Here is a 17,180-nt window from a genome sequence, read left to right on the forward strand (position 1 = left end):
TTGATTCAGCTCCTCTAGTGTTCTCAGCTCCTTCCTGTAGATCACTTTGTAGAGATCTTTTTTCACTTTGACGTGAAAGAGTTTTTTTCTGTTGTTCAGAGTCAAAAAAAGCCAAATTAAATCCACTGTGCTTTAATGTTGTAAGACAATAAAACTTAAAATCTTCTGAGCAGGGATGAGGGAGTGGTGTATAACCAGACTATTCTGCGTCTAGAATATCTCTAGAACTGTGATTAAATGGAGAGCAGGACTTGTTTCATTGAGCATTTGTTCTCATTGATTGGGGCCCAAGTCCATAGCTCCCTAAAATCGGCCATACTCATCATTAGGGTGGTTAAGAAGGTATACCAACCTTGCCTTTATTAGTTGAGGAACTGATTTCAAGTGCTTTATAAATCTTTGGTTCGGCTGCATTTACACCTCCATGTAACGACACACACCCAGCTGTGCCAGCTTCTGGGTTTACACGCTCTCACTCTCTGGAACATGGTTAGCTGGCATGACCCCCTTAAAGATCCAGGACTGTCCTACTAATTCGAAATCATGCTTTGGGCGCCAAGAATCGAGGTTCAGTGCTCAATTGATATTGCCTAATGTTTGTTTTGTGCTCAGTTCTCAGTCCAGTTTGATACCGTGTCTCAATCATTGCTTCAGATACACCAGTATTTGGGTCCAAACCATTGTTGTCAAGGACTCTCATCACACTATATCTTTCTCCACCCAGTAACCCATCCCACCACCACTACTTTATCATTTCTTGTCAGAATCACCTTACGTACAGATACTCCAAAAGCTAGTGTAACTTTATGTACATAAAGTCATTTTATTTATATATTTAATAATTTGTATTTATTGTGCTTTTAATTGTGTTCTTTATGCTTACTGTGCCTGTTTATGCTACATTGGGTCAGGAGTAACAATCATTTTGTTCTCCTTTACACTTGTGATTTGACAAATGATAATAAACAGTCTTGAATCTCGAATCTCGGGTGTTGCATTCATTTCTGGTTGTCCCATCTTATGAAGGATGTGGACACTTTGGAGAGGGAGCAGAAGAGCTTTACCAAGATGCTGCATGGACATGAGGGTTTGTGCTATAATGAGAGATTGATCAAAATAGAGTAGCAGGGGCTGTACGAAAATCAAACAAGTTTATAAATTAATGAGAGGCATAGATAGATTGGATAGCCAATGCCATTTTCCCAGGGTCACACTATCTAATACATTTAATGTATTTAAGGTGAGAGGGGTAAAATTCACAGATGTCTTGGACAAGTTTGTTATAGAAGGAGAGGTGGGTGCCTGGGATTGCTCTGCGAGGGGTGGTGGTGGGAGCAAATATCATAGAGGCATTTAAAGGAATAGGGACACAACTATGCAGAGAATAGAGGGATTATGGAACATGTGCAGACAGAAGGGATTAGTTTAATTAAGCAACATTAGATTAACTTTTGGTTCACTATCATGGGCAAAGGGCCTGTTCCTGTAGTTCATTGTACTGGACGATTGGCCCATCTCCTCTGCTGAAGGGATTGCATACCTGGAGACTCACACCTTCTGTTACTTCAAAATTGATAGGTTAGGGTCAACTTCCCATTCAGGACTTTTTTTCTGTACCTTTACCTATTATCTGCTTCACATTAAAATTCCTCTCCAAAATGTTTGTGGAACTTGATTAAAATTGGTGCTTGGTTACACATTAAATAAACATTAGTAATGACATGTAAAGTGACTTATGTTGTAAGCACATTCATATTTGATTAAGTGAAGGGAGTTGAATGCTGAACTAAGAAATTCTAGTCCTCATGACATCTCATGGACAACTTGAAGTGATGAGCAAATAAAGCTGCAGAAGCAAAGCAGAACAGGAATAAACAAGTGTTCCATCTCAAGCAGGCAATATTTTACCACATGATGTTTTTTCTGCTATGAATTCCTTATTATTCAAGGTGCAGGACAGCAAGATCACTGTTAGCAAATTAACCAACAACAAATTCCCTTTCCTTTACGAATCAAATGCATTACTTTGCATTTATTGTATAAATGTTCAGTAGAACTATGCTATTGTGTTCATATAAAACATCAAGATAATATGAGCAAATAGTTTTCTAAAACAAATTCACTGACTGGATCAGATTAAACTCTATCGACAAAATTAGTGCAATGTAGTTCAGTTTTTAAAATTTCTGCTTCCTTTTCAATTTCCTTCATATAACCATTTATCCTCTGCTTTTAGCACCTATTTGTGTTTTAACATCAACAATATAAAATGAAACAGCTGTTAAATAACTATTTTTGAATAACTACTAATAGATCATTTGAAAATACGTACATGGTACATTCCTCCCACACATACACTGAATTAATTTTTCAGTAAGTCATATTTGCCCTCACAGTTAGCTATGAAGAAGTTCTTATCAAGAATAGTCCTTGGCTCACATATTACAAATTATCTTCTGCTGTATTCTACTGCCACTATTTAATCACTCTTCTCCTGGTCTAATTGTTTTGATGTCAATTGTCATGGAAAATAATAAGAAAGTATAACGTTGCCCTGCTATTAAAAAGACACTTGGCTGAAAGAAGAAGACGAAATAGATACTAAATAGATGAAGCACTAACACGATCAGTCAGTTTAAAAGAACAGGTTTAGCATACAATTTTAGTCCTAATTACTGATTGCTGTGAATTGAACATTCATTGCCTGCAGATGTCAAACCAGAAATCTGTAGGACTCAGACTCAAGTGCTGATTAGGATAATATTCCTAGAGCAGAATATGTCAGCTCCTCTCCTCCTGTGCGGGTGTTGAGTGGTTGGCTGGTATACTGTGCCAGTTTGTAAGATGCAGAAGGGGACACTGACATTCCTATATGGAACACTGATGACCCAGCTGGAAGAGAGATGTTTACAGTCTTCAGCGAGGAAGATGGCTTCCCACATTCCTTGCCCTCCTGTTCCTCTGACCTGCAACATACTGCATGTTGCTTGGTCTCATGATTTCCCATGGTTCCTCTTCGATGTGAAAGAAAACTGCTAGTGAGATACCAGTTCACATATTCAGACGACTCAAAGAAGGAAAAAATTGAAAGATTCTCCCTTACTCAGGGAGTCCTTGGGATGTGGACAATCAAAATGGGGACCATCTGGAAAGGCATTCGTTACCTTGAATGTCTATGGCAGGAACATGCAAAAGCCACACGCCAACTGTGGAAGCAGCTCAAAACTTAACAAAACGCCCACTTGTCTGTCCTTTCAGACTCTGTCTGTTTCATTGTGGAGGACTCCATGGTTCCCATGTTACTCACATCAGTCACTTCAGTGGCTACAAAACTGGAATGGAAGCAAATCACTTTTGATCCAGATGGAAAAATTCTCATTTAAGTTTCTACTTTTCAAGCATTAACATCACACTAGGAACAGTAGCAATTATTCTCATTATTATTCCCATCAACCCACACCTGGACCATAGCCCTCCATTATCCTCCTGTCCAGGTACTTATTCAAATTTCTCTTGCATGTTGAGATTGAATCTGAAGCCTTTACTTCCTCTGGTAGCTTGTTCTACACTTGCACCTCTGTCTGAGAGAAGTTTCCCCTTGGGTTCCTCTTAAATATTTCATCTTTCAAGTCAAGTCAAGTTTATTGTCATTTAACTATACATAGGTACACCGTCAAACGAGTCAACATTTCTCCAAACCAGAGTATAAAGCACAGAATGACACATAACACACAATAACTTATGAAAATATGGATAAAATCTAAAGATGAATTGTGCATAAATAAGCAAACTAAAATGCACAAATTAAATATTGTCAGGTACAGTACAGATTAACCTGCATTTCTGGTTTGGACCTTGCCTTCATTATGTCACCTTAAAGCATCTGCTTTTTTTTGTTTTATATTTGAAGTTCTATAACCAGAAACTTCCACAGGAGGATGACACCATGATTAGAGAGATAGTGGACAATGTGGAAGGCCGTCAAAACTTGCAGTGAGATCCGGACCAGCTTGAAAAATGGGCTGAAAAATGGCAGATGGAATGTAATACAGACATGTGTAGAGTGTTTCACTTTGTGGGGACAAACCACAGTAAGACCTCCACAGTGAATGGAAGGATATTGAGGAATGCGGTAGAACAGAGGGATTTGGGAATACAGGCATTTAACACCATCATACCCTCGAAACTGGTGGGGTAGCTGTTGCCACTGGGTCTCAACACCTCCCTCTGCAGCTGAATCCTGGGCTTCTTAACAGAAAGACTACAGTCAGCCCATATGGGCAGCAACATCTCTAGTCCCATCACGCTGAGCACTGGTGCTCCCTGGGGCTGTGTCTCAGCCTGTTGTGGAGTGGAGCGCCTGGTGAATTGGTGTGAGAAGAACAACTTAAGTCTGAATATGGAGAAGACCAAGAAAATCATTATGGACTTCAAGAAGGTGCAGGTGGACCATTTCCTTCTGTGAATACATGGCTCTTCCATAGAAAGAGTTAAGTGCACCAAGTTCCTGGGAGTTCACATCACAGATGATCTCACCTAGTTCTTTAATATCACCTCCATGAGCAAGAAGGCACAGCAGCACCTCCACTTTCTAAGGAGATTGAGGCAAGCGAGGCTCCCCCCACCTCCATCTTAACTGAATTTTATAGGAGCACCATTGAGAGTGCCTGACAAGTTGCATCTCCATCTGGTACGGGAGAAGTCAAGCATCGGACTGGAAGTCTCTACAGAAGGACTGAGTCAATCGTAGGTTGACTCCGGGCACATTTATCAGGAGCATGGCATTATACAGGGCCCTTAGTATTATTAATGAACCTACCCATCCATCCAGTATCCTCTTTGACTTTCTACCATCAGACAGGAGACTACAATACATAAAAACAAGAACGGTCAGGATGAGAAACAGTTTCCTCCCTCAGGCCATTAGGCTTCTGAAATCTCTGCCGCATCACATTCAAAGTGTCACAGGTTAATCTGTTCTGTACCTGACAATATTTAATTTGTGCACTTTAGTTTGCTTATTTATGCACAATTCATCTTTAGATTTTCATCTTTGATCTTCCTTTTATAGACAATAGACAATAGGTGCAGAAGTAGACCATTCGGCCCTTCGAGCCTGCACCACCATTTTGAGATCATGGCTGATCATCCACTATCAATACCCAGTTCCTGCCTTGTTCCCATATCCCTTGATTCCCCTATCCATAAGATACCTATCTAGCTCCTTCTTGAAAGCATCCAGAGAATTGGCCTCCACTGCCTTCCAAGGCAGTGCATTCCAGACCCCCACAACTCTCTGGGAGAAGAAGTTTTTCCTTAACTCTGTCCTAAATGACCTACCCCTTATTCTCAAACCATGCCCTCTGGTACTAGACTCTCCCAGCATCTGGAACATATTTCCTGCCTCTATCTTGTCCAATCCCTTAATATATATGTTGCAATCAGATCCCCTCTCAATCTCCTTAATTCCAGCATGTACAAGCCCAGTCTCTCTAACCTCTCTGCGTAAGACAGTCCTGACATCCCAGGAATTAACCTTGTGAATCTACGCTGCACTTCCTCTACAGCCAGGATGTCCTTCCTTAACCCTGGAGACCAAAACTGTACACAATACTCCAGGTGTGGTCTCACCAGGGCACTGTACAAATGCAAGAGGATTTCCTTGCTCTTGTACTCAATTCCCTTTGTAATAAAGGCCAACATTCCATTAGTCTTCTTCACTGCCTGCTGGACTTGCTCATTCACCTTCAGTGACTGATGAACAAGGACTCCTAGATCTCTTTGTATTTCACCCTTACCTAACTTTACACCGTTCAGATAATAATCTGCCTTCCTGTTCTTATTCCCAAAGTGGATAACCTCACACTTATTCACATTAAACATCATCTGCCAAGTATCTGCCCACTCACCCAGCCTATCCAAGTCACCCTGAATTCTCCTAACATCCTCATCACATGTCACACTGCCACCCAGCTTAGTACCATCAGCAAACTTGACTCTATCTCTATCTCCCTTTCCCAGTTCTAATAAAAGACCTCTGACCTAAACATGAAATCCACTTCTTTTTCTACAGATGCTGACTGAGCTGCTTAGTGTTTCCCATATTTACTGTTTTCACTTCATTTTGGGCCTGTTAAAATATCTGGCTCCTGTTTCCAGAAGAAAAGATAGGCTCTGCTGTAGAATGGACCATTACATGGGTGAATTAGGCTCTATTTCACAGTCTGAATCTTAAGAAAAAGTGAACTCAGACCAATCAATGGCGGGGTTTTTGCTGATTTCTAACCTTTTCTATCTTCATCTTCAAAATCCTTCCTAAGTTCTGCCTTTCTTTAGTATTGCTTGCAGTCATCCAATCAATCAATCCAATTATCAATTCCAAAATCTGATCAAAAATGCAGTATCCCACTCTGCCTTGATTGAACCAAGACTCTGTGGACTATAGAAACTGACACAGAGTGATGGGAAAAAAAGAAAAAAAAAGATGAGATAGAGAGCAAGAAAGGGAGAGAAACAGGTTTGACCTCTTGTGGCTTTTACATTGACATAAAGGCTTGATGTCTGAATGCTGTCCAAAGAAGCTTTTAGACTTATTGACATTTGGGAGATGACTGCCTGACATGCAACTAGTTTGGCTCAGCAACAGAGAGTGAGTTTTGGGAAGTTATTAAGGTACTTTATTTTCCTTGCAAAAATGTACCTTGAGTGACCAAGAGATAATGTTGCAGCTATATAGAACCCTGGTCAGACCCCATTTGGAGTACTGTGCTCAATTCAGGTCGCCTCACTACAGGGAGAATGTGGAAGCCATAGAAAGGGTGCAGAGGAGATTTACAAGGATGTTGTCTGGATTGGGGAGCATGCTTTATGAAAACAGGTTGAGTGAACTTGGCCTTTTCTCCTTGGAGCGATGGAGGATAAGAGGTGACCTGATAGAGGTGTACAAGCATGTGAATAGTCAGAGGCTTTTTCCAGGGCTGAAATGGTTGCCACAAGAAGACACAGGTTTAAGGTGCTAGGGAGTAGGTACAGAGGAGATGTCAGGGGTAAGTTTTTTACTCAGAGAGTGGTGAGTGCATGGAATGGGCTGATACGATAGGGTCTTTTAAGAAACTTTTGGATAGGTACATGGAGCTTAGAAAAATAGAGGGCTATTGGTAAGCCTAGTAATTTCTAAGGTAGGGACATGTTCGGCACAATTTTGTCGGCTGAAGGGCCTGTATTGTGCTGTAGGTTTTCTATGTTTCTATGGCACACGCATAATGCTGGTTGAACTCAACAGGTCAGACAGAATCTGTGGAGGAAGTTCAATAGCTGACATCTTGAACTGAGGCCCTTCAACAGGCCTCAGGTATCTTATTCTGAATAATTTTTTTCATGTATCTGTGTTAAATCCAAGAGCTACTGAGAATGAAATTGTGTTTAATCATTTGGATTGTGATGCAACATTATGGCTTTCTAATATTAAAGATTGTATCAAACAGTTGACACAGGAAAGGAAAGAAAACTGAAATACTTTCTCTCAGGTTAGGTGAGGAAAAGAAGGTTACGGCATGGAAATTACTGTAATCTCTCAACCTCAGGTAAGGAATTGTAAATTCTTTCATCATGTACTAAAAATTCCCTAGCCAAGCTACTGCACATCTGATAGGAATTCAATTTCAGGCCCATTATAAATGTGGATAGGCAAGGGAAGACATTCAAGCCTCGAGTTTTGAGTCCAATGAGATCTTTGGTTTCTTGAACTTTGTGGACCTTCTTAGCCATTCTGCTTGACCGTTCACTTGTTAACAACAGGCAGAGAGTGGTGGTGGTGTTACAGGCTGTTAAATTAAAACAAAACAGACCAATAAGGAGTTAGCCTATGCTCTATTTTCACCTGTTTATTCAGCTTTGAGTGTGATAATATACTACAAGAGTTCTATTGCAGTATAAAGTAAGGTGAATATTCAATTAATCTATTTCATTTTTTTCCTGATTAAGAGTGATTTTCATCTAGGAATACATGTAAATATGATATCATGGGCCCATTACTCTTCCGAAAATGGCTTTAGTATGAGTGCAATGAAAATATTTGCCATTCCATCTATATTACAGGAAATGGAGCATTTTAATCAAATTCTCCCAAAGATTTTCATTTATACGCTGCCTTTCATGACATTGTGATGTCCTAATTCACCTTGCAGTGAATATGTTCCTGTGGAAAACATGCAGGGAAATCCCTTAGTTTTCATTAGCAACCGTGTTAATTGTTATATGGCTTTATTTACTGATAATGATTGGTGAGGAGGGTGTCAGAAAATGCTGGGTTGGACATCAGGCTCAAAACCCTATTCCTCATCAAACTACAGGATATATTTACAACCACCCTAGAAACACAAAAACTCTTAGTTTAAGGACTTATCTGAAAGGAAGATATACTGTACAAAACTCAAGGAACTTTATATTCCTGCTGCAATGTTTATGAAAATGTTAACAATCCCTAGATCAAATAGCTTAGAATAAACTGTTAATTTATGATTGTTCTAAGAAAACACATGGAGACAGGAAAAGGATTCATCTTGGTTTGAGTGTGGCTAATCTGTAGCTCACTCTATTTGTTTGTGTCTGGTAATTGGTAATTATAATTGGTTTATTCTTGTCACATGTACTGAAATACAGTGGAAAGCGGTGTTTTGCATGCCATCAAGGCACATCATTCCAAACGTAAACACACCGAGTATAAGTTACATAAGTTTTATGAGTACAAATGGAAAAGCAGTAACATAATGCAGAACATAATGTTGCAGTTACAGAAAAATGCAATGAAGGTAGATAAATAAGCTACAAAGGCCATAACAAGGTAGACTGAGAAATCAAGATTTCACCTTCGTCATAAAAGAGGTCAATTCAAGGAGCCTCATTCATGCCTTTTTAATAAATCTCTTTCGGCCTGAAGGTCATCTGTAGTTACATACTGCATCCTGCCTCAGTTTAGGATTAATTTTTAAAAATCATCTCATTTCCTGAGTATTTCATATTTGAGAATTCACTAATGCTCTACAGAACATTTCTCCATGATGCGGTTCTAAACTGTGGGCAAGGTCATCGATGGAGTTGGTCAGTGTTAGAGTGATCAGGCTTTGGGTTAACAGGCTTAAGTGAGCACAGTTGGAGGCTAAGGATGCTGAATTGTTTGCTATCATTTGTTTTTGATTGTGAAACTTGGGCTTGAGAAGTTGGAACCAAAGGTATAGCAAGCTCTGTGAGAAGAGCCTGGGTAGGTGATCTAGGTTAGTGCAAAACTCAAAGCTTTCAGAGAGAGGCACAGGTAAGAACAGGTAAGCTTGTTTTATGGCCTGTAAATCCTTAGTCTTTAGATTAGTGTAGGCATGATGGTTAAGGTGGTAGAATGTTCCTCCTGTGAGATGTTGGATTTCAGAGTACCTGACAGTCTCCCTGATGGCATCCAGAGGAAGTGCACCCAACTTCAGTTCCTGACTGCCAAGGCCAAGGAATGGGAGATGGAGCTGGATGTACTCAGAACCAACAGGATGGCTGAAAACCTCATAGATAAAACTTTTATTGAGGTGATCACACTCAGAATTCAGGCTTCAAATAGTAGATGGATGACCACCGGAAGTAAGGGTTGCAAGGAATCAGTGCAGGGTTGCCCTGTGGCAGTTTCCCTCAACACAATTATAGTCTTTTGAATACTGCTGGGGGAAGGGGGTGACCTATCAGGGCACAGTGGCAGAAGCCAGGCCAGTGGCACTGTTGTCAGCTCTGAGGCTCAGCAGGAATGGGCAGAGCAATAGTGATAGGAAACTCAACAGTTAGGGAGAGATTCTGTGACTGACAAAGTGACGCCATAATGATGTGTTACCTCCAAGATGCTAGGGCCCGTGATGTCTCAGAGTATTCTCAAGAGGGAGGGTGAGCAGCCAGAGATTGTGGTGCACATTAGCATTAATGACATGGGTAGAATGAGGGAAGAGGATAGGGTGTTAGGAAAGAGGCCAAAGTGCAGAACCACCAAGGTAGTAATAGCTGGATTTTTCCCAATGCCACATGATAGTTAGGGCAGGAATAGGATGATAATACAGATGAATGAGTTGCTGAGGGAATGGTGCAGTGGGACAGAGTTTCAATTACCGTACTTGGATAATTGGAATCTTTTCTGGGCTATGGTGACCTGCACAAGGGGGACGGGTTGCACCTAAACAGGAGGAGAACTAATATCCTGGCTGGGAGGTTCACTGATGCCACTCAGGAGGATTTAAACTAGTTTGGCAAGGGGACGGGAACCAGAACCCAGATCATAAAGTGGAGGGATGCAGAGGAAGGTAGATGCCAGGGTCAGTTAAAACAGGCAGGAGAAAAGAAATAGATATGAGTATTGTTGGTAATGCTGATGAACTTAGAGCATGGATCAATACATGGATCTCTGATATTGTGGCCATTACAGAGACTTGGTTGAGAAAGGAACAGGAATGGGTGTTTAGTGTGCCATGATTTCAGTGCTTTAGAAAAGATAGAGAAGAAGATAAAAGAGGTGGTGGAGTTACACTACTAATCAGAGACAATATCACAGGTGACTTTAGAGGAGACATAATGGAAGCTTCGTTCACTGAGTCTATATGTGTTGAACTTAAAAGAAGGTTGGGTGCAATCACTCTGATGGGGTTGTACTACAGATCCCAATAGCCACAGGGACATTGAGGAAGAGATATGCAGGCAGGTTAAGGAAAAAGTGTAAAAACAATTGTTGTCATGGCAGATTTCAACCTCCCTAATATAAACTGGGACCTTCTTAGAACAAACGGCTTAGAGGGAGCAGAATTTTTTAGGTGCATCTAGTATGTAGAAAGTCCAACAAGAGGAAGAAGTCAGAAAAGAACTCAAGAAGGAAATTAGGAAAGCCAAGAGGGGCAAAGAAAGGTCCTTGATAAGCAGGATTAAAGAGAACCCCAAAGCACTCTATACATGCATGAGCAGCGAGAGGATAACTAGGGAGAGTGTGGGACCACTCAAAGAGAAAGGGGGGAACACTTATTTAGATGTGAAAGATGTGTGGTGGGAGACATCCATGATGGGAATTTTACATCAGTATTTACCAAGGAGAAAGTGGTAGAGGATAGGGAGATCAGTGCTGAAAGTATTAATATGCCAAGGCATTTTCGAAGTAAAGGAGGAGGTAGCGTTGGGTCTCTTAAAGAACATCAAGGTGGATATCCCCAAGGCCAGATGGTATATAGCCCAGGATATTGAGAGGGGGAAGTGAAGGGATTGCTGGGGCCTTGACCAATATCTTTGTGCCCTCCCTAGCCACAGGTGAGGTCCCAGAGGATTGGTGAGAAGCCAGTGTTGTTCCACTGTTCAAGGGATAATCCTGGAAACTATAGACTGGTGAGTGGTTGGGCTGTTACTGAAGAGAATTCTTAGGGACAGGATTTATGAGTATTTCAAAAACCATGGCCCAATTAGGGAGAACCAGCATGGCTATGAGCCAGGCAAGTCATGACTTACTAACTGGATTGAGTCTTTTTGACGAGGTGATGAGGGTGATTGATGAAGGTAGAGCTGTGGATATTTCTATATGGAGTTTAGTAAGGCGCTTGACAAGGTCCCTCGTGGAAGGCTTACCCAGAATATTAAGATGCATGGGATCAACAGTGAATTGGCTCCTTGGATTCTGAACTGGCCTGGCCATAGTAGATAGAGTTGAAGGGACTTATTCGAGCTGGATGCATGTGATTAGTGATGTTCTGCAGGCATCTGTACTGGGACCTCTGCTGTTCTATTTGTATATAAATGACCTGGATGAAAATATACCGCAGATGGGTGGGTCAGTAATTTTGCAGGTGTTATGAAGATTGGTGATGCAGATGGTGTAAATGGCTGGCAAAGAAAACAGCGGGATATGGATCAGTTGCAGAAATGGGCTGAGAAATGTCTGGGGAAGTGGTGGAGGCAGATCAATTAGGGACTTTAAAGAGATAGGCACATAAATTTTGCTCCCTAACATAAGAGTTAGGGGGCAAAAGTTTAAGGGTAACAAGAAGGGGAATTTCTTTACTCAGAGAGTGGTAGCTGTGTGGAATGAGCTTCCAGTAGAAGTGGTCGAGGCAGGTTTGATATTGTCATTTAAAGTAAAATTGGATAGGTATATGGACAGGAAAGGAATGGAGGGTTATGGGCTGAGTGCAGGTCGGTGGGACTAGGAGAGTGCAAGTGTTGGCATGGACTAGAAGGGCCGAGATGGCCTGTTTCCGTGCTGTAATTGTTATATATTATATGGTAAATGTGAGTAAAATGGAAGGATATAGACATTGTGTGAGCATAAGGGATTAGCTTAGTAGGCCATTTGATTCAGCACAGTTTGAAGGGCCTGTTCCAGTGCTGTACTGTTCTACATTCTAAACTATTGAGTGAAGGAAACTGAAAGATTAAACGGTTAGAATGTACTTAAAATTGTTTGCACAAAAGATTGGGATGAGGGAGCCTAGAGCCACCAAGAACAGCTTACGGAACTCTAGGCTAGGTTATCCTTTCATGTGCTGCATGTTGACTCCAGAACATTGTAGCTCAACATAAAAATCTCAGAACATTTTTGCCGAGAAGTAGATTGTACAACATAAATTTGTTCAGCACCAAGTAATTAAAAATAACTTCAGTCTGAGGTGAAGCAACTGTACAAGGATTTACCAATCAAATCACATCAAACGTGAAACATTACTAGGCACCTTCCTGCTGTGTGTCATACTTGTGACCCATTGTGAGTTTGATATTCAGGATGCATATGACAACCTGATTTCCACTCAGCTTTCTCTTAGAGGCTTTACAGGGGAATGTAGACCATGCTAATTTGCCTATCAGAAGATACTCACCAGAGAATGTATTCTAAAATCCTGGGAGGCTTGCTGGAGAGGAAGATACTTACTGGAACCCTGAGAACCCTAATTTTCTGCCCTCTCCCTCCTGCCAATATACAATTCTGACCCTCACCGGCAACCTTGCCACATACATAAAATGCTCCATCTCCAAAACCTTCCACAAGGGATATGCCATTTCAGTCCTCCCTCCATACCTCCTGCCTGATGGCAGATATTTCCCTCTCCCAACCTTAAGCGTAGCCTCAGATGACTGACTGAAACACTGAAGGCTAAGGGTAAGTTCCCAGCACCTCATCCTGCTCTAATACAACCTCACCTCACCCCATTCTTGTTGTGGGAGAAGAATAGTGGTAGACAGATTATTGATCATGAAAATGCTAAAATCTAGTTGGTTGCGACCGATTGGTTTAGTAGGTTAACCAGGATAGTTGCTCTTCTAGCACATTATCATCTTTAAGGCGTATTGGGATTTCCAGATAATTGTGTTATAAGACCATACGACAGGGGTTCCCAACCTGGGGTGCGAGATGGAATTTCAGGGGGTGCAACAAAGAGTGGCTTGTGTCCTTGAGTGACGAGCCATGAGTCATCACTCTGCCAGCTGCCAGTGTGCCTTGAGAAGTGGTAGTAACATTTGTCCCAAGCACACTCCAGTCTCCTGCTGCCCGAGTCGAGAGAGACGTAAACTCACTCCAGTCTCCCACTGCCCGAGTTAGCATTGAGGATTTTCATCAGTGTTACCTAGGAAGTTACACCTCAGAGTCGAGGAGTCTCATCAATGTTAGCTAGAAGGTTACATCTCAGAGTTAAAAATCATCTCATAATGCCAAAATCTTTATATATCCCGAATCAACCATCGAGTTACGACTTCGCGTTAAAACCAAACCCGCAGACTGGTAAATTATTCAATTATAATATTTTTAAAAGTGACATTTTGAAAAAAAAGCAGCTGAAGTCATTCATTCGTATTTGTCTCAATGCATTAAAAAAGTTTTTGAATTTCAAAGGTTTTCTTTCCTCTTAAAAGGCTTTTTCTTGAATTGTTGATAATTTTGAATTGTGTTCGTTGAGGAGGTATCATGGTTGGCACCAAGGACTTTGAATTGTGTGATGGGAGTTCGTATCTCCGGTAATCATCGGAAATAGGTGTGTAAATTCAATAGAGAGTAGCCTAATAATTCGCGTCACGTCCCCGTAGCATTTCCACCTGACAATTTATCTTGGTTTAACCGCAGATAATATCGTAATATAATATTCAAAAGTGTATTTCTCGTGATACTTTGCTATAGGCGTGTCTGGTTGAGTAAAGCGGTCATCCCTGACTTAGTCAGATAGTTTTTCTCATATTAGCTCATATTTTTCCCTTCATTAACCCTTCATCATGTCAAAAAGAAGGAAATGGAATGATGACTATGTGTGCTTTGGTTTCACTTGCACAACAGGAAATGATGGTTTGCAAAATCCCCAGTGCATTCTTTGTAGCGTTGTGTTTTCCAACTCAAATGTGAAGCTATCCAAGCTTCAAGAGCACTTCAAGAACAAGCATTGCAGAGCTGATGTTGAAGGACATGATGGTGGGTCATTGAAAATCAAAAGAGCTTGTTTTGATTCACAAGGAACTCTTCCAAAATTAGGTTTTGTTTCTGTTGAAAAACTACTACTTCTTGCTTCATACCAAGTGGCATATAAAGTTGGCCAAATCTAAGAAGGCCCATACAATTGCAGAAGATCTCATCAAGCTATGTGCACTGGAAATGGCAACAATTATCCTGGGCAAAGAAGCAAGAAAAAAATTTGAACAGGTGCCCCTATCAAATAATGTCATTCACAACCGAATCAGTGATTTGAGTGAAGATATTCTGGACCAAGTCATCTCAGGTGTCAGAGCTAGTCCTCTTAAAATCTCTATTCAGTTGGATGAGTCAACTGATGTCTCCAGTTGTAGTCAACTCATCACATTAGTGAGGTATGTCAATGATGGTACTGTGAAGGAAAATTTCCTGTTTTGTAAAGATCTGAAAACAAACACAACTGCAAAGGATGTGATGCAGCTAGTGAAAGACTTCTTTGTCAAACATGATTTAGATATCAAAGTCATTGGTTCTGTGTGCACTGACGGGGCACCTGCAATGCTTGGAAATAAATCTGGCTTTTCTGCATTGATGAAAAAGGAGATTCCAGACTTGCAAGTTACCCATTGTTTTCTTCATCGGCATGCTTTGGCATCAAAAACATTGCCTCCAAATTTGAAGAAAGTCGTTGATACTTGTGTGAAGATCATCAACTGGATCAGGGGGGCGTGCTTTGAACCATCGCATCTTCAAATCATTTCGTGAGGATCTGAGAAGTGAGCATTCAGTTTTGCTTTTCCACACAGAAGTCTGTTGGTTGTCACGAGGTCAAGCTTTAACCCGCTTCTTTGAACTGCGGGAAGAAATCAAAGTTTTTCTGGAAAAGCGTGAATATGATCTGGTTGGGGCAATGCAATCACAGGAATTCGCCCAAATGCTGGCTTACTTAGCTGACATTTTCATTCATATGAATAACCTGAGTGTTTCTTTTCAAGGAAAAGGGATAAACATATTGAAGGCTTATGAAAAGTTGAATGCCTTCAAAGAAAAGTTACGCCTTTGGCGTCAAAGGATGGAAAGAGGCAGTCTCTCAAATTTCCCTTCACTAGAAGAGATGGTTGATGATGCTGGATCCATAACTCCTACTGTGCGTGAAGAAATTGCGGCTCATTTGGAAATGCTGTCAGAATCGTTTGATGGATATTTTGTTGCTGGAGACCTGAAGATTTCAGAAGAATGGATCATGAATCCATATTCCTACAATTTGGAGAAAATGTCAGATGATGATGAGCTGAAGGAAGATCTTATTGATTTGTGGATAAATCGAGCTCTTGAAATGCAATTTGAAAGCAAGACCTTGAAGGAGTTTTGGTGTGCAGCACTGGATATGTTCCCAAGACTTGGTGGAAAAGCACTCCGTGTCCTCACTCCATTTGCAACAACATACTTGTGTGAATCTGGATTCAGTTCTCTTTTGTCAATCAAGACAAAATCTAGGAATCGCCTGAATCCACAGGCAGACCTGCGGATCGCAGTCAGCAAGAAAGTTCCACATTTTGACAAAATCATGAATGAGAAGCAGGAGCAAAGAAGTCATTGATGCAATGCTCCTCAGACAGGATGAAGAGGTCAATACTCCCCAATGCCATTAGGCTTTACAATTCTACCGCCAGGACTTAAGAACTTTTTAAAAGCTATTATTAATGCTTTTTGAGATAGTGATTTAGATGCATATCATATTTTTTACTGAGTTAAGTATTGTATGTAATTAGTTTTGCTACAACAAGTGTATGGGACATTGGAAAAAAGTTGAATTTCCCCATGGGGATGAATAAAGTATCTATCTATCTATCTATCTATTGAATTTTATGTTCACAATTGGGATTGATTTTACTGTTTACAATTTTTTCTGAATAAATTTGAATCTAATTGCTCGGTTTATATTTGCATTTTATGCACTGAGTTAAAAGCTTATTTTTTTAAGTTCAATTTGTTCACCCGCAGTATTGTATGTGGTTCAATTAGTGGTACAAAAATTAGAAATTAGACTTCATCTTCAAATGTGATACTACTTTTGTAGGGGGTGCGAACATTAATCAAACATTTCCTAGTGGTGTGGGGCATAGAAAAGGTTGGGAACCATTGCCATAAGATATCGAATTAGACCTCTCATGCCACTGAGTCTGCTCGAGCATTCAATCATTCAATTATTTTAATTCAAGTTATTCCCTTACCTTTGCTCTGTAAACTATAACCCCTTTACTAAACAAGAACCTATCAATCTTTTGCCTCAAAAACTTCAATGACTTGGCCTCCACAGCCCTCTGTGGCAATAATTCCATTGATTCACCACACGCTAGCTAAACAAATTCCTCCTCACATAGTTATATTGTTGATGGTCTCAAGATAAGACCAAGACAACTGAGTTCTCTCTAAACTTCTTAAAAGTTACAAAAAAAAAAGAGAAGTTTAAAAACTGATGTAATTAGGAGTCCTTTATAAAAGCAATACTGGAATCCACATTCTTATTTATCACGTTTTTATTAGAGTCTCATTTGAAATGCAAGATGATTAAATTAACATTTGTGCTTCTCCTTTCATGTTAATTACATCTATTACAGATATGATCCTTGCAGTGTAGTATAGAAAGGATGCAATGATAATATACTTAATTAAAACCAAAGCATTTTTATATACACAGTTGTATCTTATCCCTAAGAAGCTCAGCAGGTCA

The sequence above is a fragment of the Hemitrygon akajei genome, chromosome 13, assembly GCF_048418815.1.
Source record: "Hemitrygon akajei chromosome 13, sHemAka1.3, whole genome shotgun sequence".
In the NCBI taxonomy this organism is placed as follows: Eukaryota; Metazoa; Chordata; class Chondrichthyes; order Myliobatiformes; family Dasyatidae; genus Hemitrygon; species Hemitrygon akajei.